Source organism: Sinocyclocheilus rhinocerous, unplaced genomic scaffold (genome assembly GCF_001515625.1).
Source record: "Sinocyclocheilus rhinocerous isolate Xijiao unplaced genomic scaffold, SAMN03320098_v1.1 scaffold1439, whole genome shotgun sequence".
Lineage (NCBI taxonomy): Eukaryota > Metazoa > Chordata > Actinopteri > Cypriniformes > Cyprinidae > Sinocyclocheilus > Sinocyclocheilus rhinocerous.
Window position 1 is genome coordinate 168,558 of NW_015651494.1, and position 9,714 is coordinate 178,271.

Consider the following 9,714-nt stretch of genomic DNA (forward strand, 5'->3'; position numbering starts at 1 on the left):
TGACTACAATTTTGGACAAATGCATGAATGCAAATGCACTTTAAAGATTGAGAACCCAAGCATACTTCACAAGCAAATGCTAAACCAACAGATGTAATGTTGACTTCATCCACAACTAAAAATCCCAAACAGCCGCGGATTCAGACGCACTGAGCACAGAACGTGTCCAGATTATTTGTGGGCCATCGTAGATCCACATATCTCTCAAAACCAGACTCCGAAAGATAAAAGAGCAGAACTGTTGTGCGGTGGAGCTTCAGCAGCAGAAATAGTTCAGAGAAACCACCAAATCCATCACTGCTCACTTACGGGAATATTGTGGAGCAGGCTGAATAAGATGGCATACGGATATGTTTGGACATGAAAACATTACTGCCGAACCCGAGCGCGACTCCAGTTTCATAAATACATGCAACATAATCAAAGAATGAATGAGCTGTCAGATGCGAGGTGCTTCTGCAGGACCTCAAACACAGCAGCTCACATCCACTCATCAACCACTCTTTATAATCCACTGCTGCTTGTGTTCCTGGAGTAATATCTGATCCTCCTGGTTTAATGTTCAAGAGACCATATCCCACATCATTAGACCGCCTTCCTGTACACTGGAAAAAAAAACATGGTGTAGAAACAATTTCCACATTTAGAAACTGACAGTAAATTTGACATTTAAACATCAGTTTTGAAGCAGAAAAACTTAATTAGTATTTTCTTGCCAAACCTACTCTGTTTACAACAGTTATTATAGTTAACTAAAACTAAAACTAAAAAAAAATAATAATTTCATTACTTTATTTTATTCATTACTTCATTATCCAGTCACAAGGGTCAATTTTTCAAAATTGAAAAACCTCAACCTCACAGCAACACCCTAGCAACCACCCCGGGTACCATGGCAACCTCATTGCAACACCTTAGCAACCACCCTGGGTACCCTAGCAACTGCATAGCAACACCCTAGCAACCACCCCAGGTACCCTAGCAACCACATAGCAACGTCCTAGCAACCACCCTGGGTAACCTAGCAACCACATAGCAACACCCTACCAACCACCCCATGTACCCTAGCAACTGCTCTAGCAACCACCCCAAGTACCCTAGTAACACCCTAGCAACCACCCCAGGTACCCTAGAAACTTCATAGCAACTGCCCGGCTATCCTGGCAGGCGCATATCTATCTATCTATCTATCTGTCTGTCTGTCTGTCTGTCTATCTATCTATCTATCTATCTATCTATCTATCTGTCTGTCTGTCTGCCTGTCTATCTATCTATCTATCTATCTATCTATCTGTCTATCTATCTGTCTATCTATCTATCTATCTATCTATCTGTCTATCTCTATCTATCTGTCTGTCTGTCTGTCTATCTATCTATCTACCTATCTATCGATCTATCTATCTATCTACCTATCTATCTATCTATCTGTCTATCTATCTATCTATCTATCTATCTGTCTATCTGTCTATCTATCTACCTATCTACCTATCTGTCTATCTGTCTGTCTATCTATCTACCTACCTATCTATCTATCTATCTGTCTGTCTGTCTGTCTATCTATCTATCTATCTATCTATCTATCTGTCTGTCTGTCTGTCTGTCTGTCTGTCTATCTATCTGTCTGTCTATCTATCTATCTATCTATCTATCTATCTATCTGTCTGTCTATCTATCTATCTATCTGTTTTTCTAATAGACTGTATTGCCTTCAAAACATTCAGACTTTAATCTTTCAAACTATTTCAAGCTGAAAACCGTCAAACTTTTAAAACTTTTTTTAAACTTCTAAAAAAAAAATTTTAACTTTTCAAACTTTCTGGTCTGGCTTTCTCAAGCCAGCTTCCAACTTTTTTATCTAGTTAACTAGTGCTGTTTGTGGTCAAACGCTCTCATGAAACCTCACGCATTCCTGAAGCTCAAACAGTAGATCATAGTGCTCGCAACGCCAAAGGTTATGGGTTCGATTCCCAGGGAATGCATGAACTGATCAAATGTGAACGTTGAATGCAAAGTCGCTGCTGAATGCATGAATGTAACGAAACGGTCCTGAACTGAATGAACACTGATTCATCTCTGTCACTTCTGCTTTACTGACGCGATCCACATCCTCAGAAGCTGCTGGTCATTGCTCATGAGCGCAGACAGTGCTCAGTCATGTGTGGAAGAGCTCAGAGTCTAACTGACTGATTGATTTAGCAGAAACATCAGCTCCTGGTTCCTGTCGAACACATATGGACTGACAGATGGACGGAGATGTTGTGAAGAAGCCTGAGGCCGGCCGTCACACACCGCTGGAGAACAAAACTACACAATCTTAGAGAAAATACAACTACAGATGACCTGAACCTGACAGAAGCACAACCTTAAACCTCCACTCACTGCAGTAAATCACATTGCATGTCTAGTTTCCATGCATTCGGATTACACAGTTTAACACAAACTAATTAACTTAATGTGCTGCTTATTTGTCAGTCATGCATAAATCAAACAGCTCAGATTTCTGTAATAGTACTAATAAGCTCATGTGTTTTAATGCACAATAACCAGGTTTGTATATTTATTGTCAATATATCCCATTTGTTTTTAACTGAATATTTTACCCATGTTTTTAGAGCTAACCTAAAAGAAAATGTGACTTTTCTTCGGCACGCAGCGGATATGAAATTTGCCTCATTTTTTTATTTTTTTATTTTTTTATTTATTTATTTATTTTAATGTGATGCTTTTAATCCTTTGAGTTTTAGCCAACTTAACCAACCCTGTCCTAAAATGAACAGGTTAAACTAAATGAAAATGCCACTTTTCTTTGGAAGGTTATTATTTTATTTTATTTTATTTTATTTTATTATTTTATTTTATATTTCAGAAAGCAAGACTCTATCTCATGTCATTTATATGCCATCACTAACATATCAGACACTCATGTGTCAAAACTGAAAGAACAAATAAAGAGAAAAGCGGTCTGTTCTAAGGTTTGCAGAATTATAATTGATTTATTTTCACTGACAGGCAAAACAAACCTGCAGCTGCTCGTATTGTGACTGTGTTTAGTGTCAAAAGTGATTTTATTACTCAGTATTTTTGCAGTATTTTTTTCTCAATACAGGTATTAAGTGTTGATTTTTTTTTTCAATACACATCTAAATATTTATTAAAATTAAGGAAAGCTTATGGTTAAAACAACCAAAAATATGCTTAAAACTAGAAAGAAATAATGCAAATAATTATTTATATTCTAACACCATTGCAGTGTTATTTTAGTATCTATGAGATACTGTTATACTTTTATTGACATTTTGAATTTTTATTATTTTTATAGTTTTATTGCATTTTTATTTTTTATTTTTACATTTTCTGTTTTAATTTAATTTTAGTTAAAATTTTAATCATTTTGTGTTTTTGTCTTCAGTTTTTTGCTTTGGCAGTTTTTATTTTTGTTTATATTTTTTACATAAATTTTTTTTATTTTAGTTTGAATTATTTTAGTACACCAAGGTAAACCTTTATTTGTTGTTCATAACACGCATGAACATTTGAATACAAATAAATTATGAATAAAGCCTGAATGTAGGCTACTGTAAGATTAGAAATGTATTTTTTTGCCCCTGAAATACATTTTGAAATATATTTTAGTATACTGTATGAAACTTGAAACTAAATATATTTTTTTTGTGTGAATATGAAGTGAAAATGAGAGGATTTATTTTTCAGCAGACATGAGTTTAAGCTGACTTTATGATTGTTATGATTTTATTAAAGATGATTGTCTCTGGTGATCAACCGCATAGAGCTTCAGCTGGATTCGTCTTTAAACATGTCCTGCATGAGTTCATAAATTAGACATGGACTGTTTGGGCTGTTTTGATTGGCCACGGCCGTCCATCAATCACTGACAAACACAATAAGAGGAAAGAGACAAGCAAAGAAAGGAAGGATCTTCTGTGAAAGGAAAGTGATTTTCATCATGTTTGCTTCCCTAAATGCTTCTCGAATATCTGTATTCTGGAGCGAAGCCTCGTATGCTGGGTCAGCGGTGTGTGTGTGTGTGTGTGTGTGAGTGTGTGCGTGTGTGAGTGTGTGCGTGTGTGTGTGTGTGTGTGTGTGGTTACATCACGGCTCAAGCATCGCAGTGGATCATGGCTCAGATCTTTCTGGTGATGTCAGCCTCTCTCTTGTTCTTTGCTGTGGTTTAAAAGTTCAGTCTGAGCAGCAAACACAGCGAAATCTGTTTCCAGTCACCAGAATCAGTAGCTTCACGTTTATAAAGTTACACTTCATCCTCCTGAAACAACAAATCCTCCTCTGCGTCTCAGGATCCAGAAGAGCGTTTCTGTTCGGTGTGTTTTTGAGCAAATGAAGCGTGTGTGAGTTTCAGAACAATAGCGCTGAGAACATTAGAGCGCTTTATTTACGATGCTGTAACTGCTATAAAGCCTAAAATATGATCTTCCACACAAAACACAGAGATGTTATTCATCCTCGGAGAGTTTTTCTGCTCGTTTGTGAGCTTTCAGATGGAGAGGAGCGAGGTTTTGCTTTATTAAACGTTTGATTTAGATTGGACTGGATACAAGATACATTTACTTGAGATGCACAGAGACTTCAGTGAAAAATTAAGTGAGTTTCTGCTTAAAACAAGAACAAATGTCTGTCAGTGTGGCACGGTTATTATCGTTAACTAAAACTAAAATCAAAACCATAAAAAAAAAGCTGTTTATGATGTTTGCAGTGCAATATTTGACCGTAAGGGTAAAAATGAGTGTTATTTTGGTCAGTTACAGCTCGTTAGCTCTAGCATTCTGCCCGCTTCAAATCAGACACAGAGATGAAATAGTGCAGTAAAATCACATTTATTTGAATTAATGAATTATAACATTTATTTGAATTAATTATCGATCGATTGATTGACCGACCAATCGAGAGAGAGAGAGAGAGAGAGAGAGAAAGAAAGAAAGAGAGAGAGATGACAGTTGCGAGCGTGAATTACCTGCATCTGTGCGTCTCTCTCTACAAACAATGAAGCTGTGAGTTTAGTTACTTCAAAAACAGCGATTTTACCTCCTCGTTGCTGAGGAATATAATGAAGCGATTTAATATCTAAGCTATTTTATTAATAAAAGTGGCGGGGCAGCGCTGACAACAAGATTCTGTGCTTCTGAATGTTTCTGTGTGTGCACAACGCGATCTCCAATCTCTCTCTCTCTCTCCTTGTGTGAGTGTGAGTGTGTGTGTGTGTGTGTGTGTGTGTGTGTGTGCGATATAATATAATATAATATAATATAATATAATATAATAATATGCCTTGTGTAGATCAGCTCGAGTCCAGCTGGTTTGAGGTTTTTAGCCAAGTGAATGTTTCTGGGAGACACAGAGTTTTTCGCTGTGAAACGGTTCTGGCTTCAGTCTGAAGGCCGGTGCAGGTATTCAGACGTAACAGATGAGCTGTTAAAGCTGTTTTATGGCATCACTCTGTGAATAAAACACACGCATGAAAAGCGTAATGTAGTTTCCCATAGTCTGTTCAGATGGCAATATAAACGTCTCTGAATGATTTGCTGAATGTACAGTAAATGCCAACGATCTCAGTTCATAAGAGTAAATACAGTCAAATCCTCTGCTTTCACAGAGCTGGAAGAGAACGAATGCATTAATCTACTGAAATAGGTCATTCAAAACGCAGTGATTGCTTTCATTCCTGTGTGGGAATGATGCTGACCTTTGACCTCTGATGGACGCAGCATGTAGCTGTCAGTCACAGAGGAACTCTTCCCGTCCTTCTGTGATCTTCAGACGAGATCAGAGGCGGTCGGGCTTGACCCGTGTCACTGTCATCACACAAATGCTTCCAATAATGGCTCGTTTAATTGCTGGTTTTGTTGGACTCTGATGAATATGATGGCATTAGTCTCAGCTGTGAGGTAATGAAGGCCGATTCAAGCCAAAGAGCTCAACTGCAAACATACTGGAGACGTTATATTACTCAGACATGGCCATGTGTTACAGACACACTCAGAACAGTTCATAGAAGTGTCACTTTATACATGCTAAAAGTGACAAAAATGTGCCTGAAATATCGAAATATGGCCTTAATTTGAATTGAATTGGTTTATTATATTATTTTGCATAAAAGTTCAACAGTCAAGTATGTAAATAAGTAAAGAAAAGCCAAAGAGTGTTTCTCATAAAACTGTTTTAGAAAAAAAAAATATATATATATATGAGGCAGAGCAAGTTATATAAGCAAGTTATGTTAAATGATCAAGTTATAGAGCAAATTACATTATATACATTTTGATGAAAGATTCTGAAAGGGAGTTAAAGGGAGTTTGTGGCAAAAATGCCACTAAAATTGACAAAACTGTACCTGAAATTTCCCCATATTGAAATTATATGTTTGTTATTTATTTCACACAAAAGTTCAACAGAAAAGAATATAAATAAGCATGGAAAAGCCAATGAGAGTCCCAAAAAGCCTCTGTAGTGTTTACAGCACAGATTCAGAGTGTCAAAGCATCTGATACGGATTCCAAAACAATTCATCAGGCAGAATCATACTGCAGTTAAATAAACCAGAAGTTAATATTGAGAAACGTACATTTTAGACACAATACCAGCTGACACAAAGATGTTCTAAGAGTGTTTTGCTTACGTTGCTATTAAGTTATGAAAACGTTACTTCTGAATGTTCTCTGAACGGTCAAAGAGTAAATTATAAATTGTTTTTTATTTGTTTTATTTTATTAATTTTTTTGTGATGTGAACATTAAGGAAACATTCAATTTTATCATTTTGCAACCATTTGGGAAATGTTACTTTTGAATGTTCTATGAACATTCTGAGACAATTAGATACATTTTATTTTAAAAAAGTTAGCTGAACATCCAACTAAAATGGTTCAGGAAAAACATTCCATGAGTGAATTATTAAAGAGCAGATTAGTAAAGATGGTCAGTAGTTTTATTCAAGAATGAATCAGTGTGTTTGAAGGAATCGACTGAATGAATGATTCAATACTCACTTTTAATGCAGTCACTTGTCGCCGTCTACTGGTGTAAGTCGCAATAAAACCCCACTACTACAGCGCACACACACACACACACACACACACACTCACATGTCCACACACACACACACACACATGTCCACACACACACACACACACACACACTTGATTGAGCAGTGTGAAGATCTGAGGAGAGTCCATGATGAGAGACAGACTGCGGATGAGAAACAGTCCTTCTCTCCTTCAATGACGCAGTTTATTTGGACAAAGAAGGGTGAAATGCGATTGTTCTGTTCTCAATTCAAACTCTCGCATGACATGACACACACACTAGATTAAACTTTGTTACACGCACATTCAGGCAGGATTTACAGAAGAATCATAAGCATTATGTATAAACTTGTGTGGGTTTATACATGTTGTTTCCCACAGTTACTTAATGCTACTATGGCATTTGTTTTTATTCTTTTTCGCATCATGAGAAATGCAAATTCATCAATTTAAACCTGTCAGATGTGTCCAAACTTTGGTAATGTAAAAGGATTGAAATGTAAGAATTTGAATTTAACATTTTTGGCCACCATGTTTCCCATACTTCCATTTGGCAGTGAATAATGTTTTTGTTATAAAGAATGATTTTGATAAATTATCACTGTAAGACAAAAAGGATAATGTCCCGTAGACAATAACCAGTACAACCTATTCCGTTAAGATTATGGAAATTTCCTTCAATTCTAAAACACAACATAATGCAGTGTGTAATTCAAAATATGGATAAAACTCTTGTGAAAAAATATCAATAATACATTTTATTTTATATTAACACGGTACACAGATTTCTGAGGCCTTTTCTTAGAGTGTAGTCAATTTTGGTTAAAAGTTACCATTTCAAAACAAAGGATTCTCTGTAGCTGCTTGTCTCAGTTTAATATTGAGTCCATGTTCGTTTCCACTTTCTCCCTCTTTGCTCTGTAATGTCGAACCCATCACAACCCTTCTGGCCTCTTACTCTGCAGGCAGACAGTGCGAAAAATGCAAACAAAGGAATGGTAGCAATGAAGTGAAGGTTATGCACACACACAGATTTTGTGCAGGGAATGGATACAGGAATATATAGGCAAGGGAAGGACAAAGGGAGTAGTGAAGGGGTTGGGGGCTGAGTAAGACCCTGGAGAATAGAGCAGCAGTTTCACAAGCACACTGAAGTGATCTGGTTGATCCGTGAAAGGAAAGGTTGACCCAGTTTAACTCTGGTGTGGTTATGGGTGATGGGCACAGAATAGTGAATTCTCCAGCAGACAAGGCAGTCTTGCTCTAGGCATCATTCTCAGTTCCAACAACTATGCCTTAAAAAAGGATGCTGAGATTAATTAAAATATTCTGGTCACATGGACAAACTTGAGATTCACGGACAAGACAGTTCAAATTATACTGTGAGGTCATATATTATGTTGTATGCTGTGTGAAAACCTAGAAAACAAACACAAAGAAACACACACACACACACACACACACACACACACAAACAGGAATCCAAACATCATGCCATATTGTTTCTGAGTCCAGTCTAGAGTCCGGTTCTGAACTTTAACATGACATCAAAATGGACTATTAATTCATGTTCCTGACGTTATTCAAGAGAAGATACATGTTTGTCTTCAGGATTTTACATGAATGTAATCACTTCCTCCAGCACCTTCAATCACTGCTATTGATCAACTCCACACGACAAAAAATACTTATATTTCTATATATATTTTAATATATTTCAAAAATGGGACAAAAATATGTACTTGCTAAAATATATTTCTAAATATATTTACATGAATATATTTTTGGACATTTTTTGTATGTATTTTTAAAAATATATTTAAAAATATAAATATTTTTTGCCCCCAATATATTTCAATCCAAGAAAAGGCATTCACATATGTGAAGAAATTTGAAGAAACACTTTGCTGTCTATACGGCATGTGAACATCTGAATAAAAATAAATAATGAATAAAGCCTAAATCTATCTACTGTAAGATTGAACACTAAATGTATTTTGTTGCCCCTGAAATACATTTTAAAATATATTTTGGTATTGTCAGACTCTGTGTGTTTTGCTCCTCATGTGCCTTTCTGTGTTTCCTTATTTGGTCATTTTCCTGTCCTTGTTTAGTTTAATTATGATTCCGTTCAGCTGTGTTCTATTAATTACCCTTGTATTGAAGTTCCTGCCTATTCAGTTTCCCTTTTGTCTGGTTTACTCGTTACGTGGATGTGTTTCCGGCTGTCTCCTGTGTTGCTGTACCCTGTGTCTCATGGATTAAAGACTGTTTCGTATATTCCTCGTCTCCTCGCTCCTTAGTTCCGGTTATCCTCGTGTGTGTGTCGTGACAGGTATAAGAAGATTGAATCTACATATATTTTACATTTCAAAAATACATTTAATTGAGCTTCACTGTTTACAACATATATTTAGCATATATTCAAAATATATTTTGGCAAGAAAAAATATATATTTTGACGATGCTTTCACCATCCATTAATTACATTAGATTTTTTTCTTAAATTTAATTAATTCTATAATGCTGTTTCTTTAAAGTAATGATGTCTTTGTTTCTTCTTGCTTTGTCCTGTTTGCTTCAGTTTTGGTCTTTGTTTTGCTGTTTGGTTGTCTCCTATTACTTGTCAAATGACCTTGAGATTTTGGAAGGTGCTATAT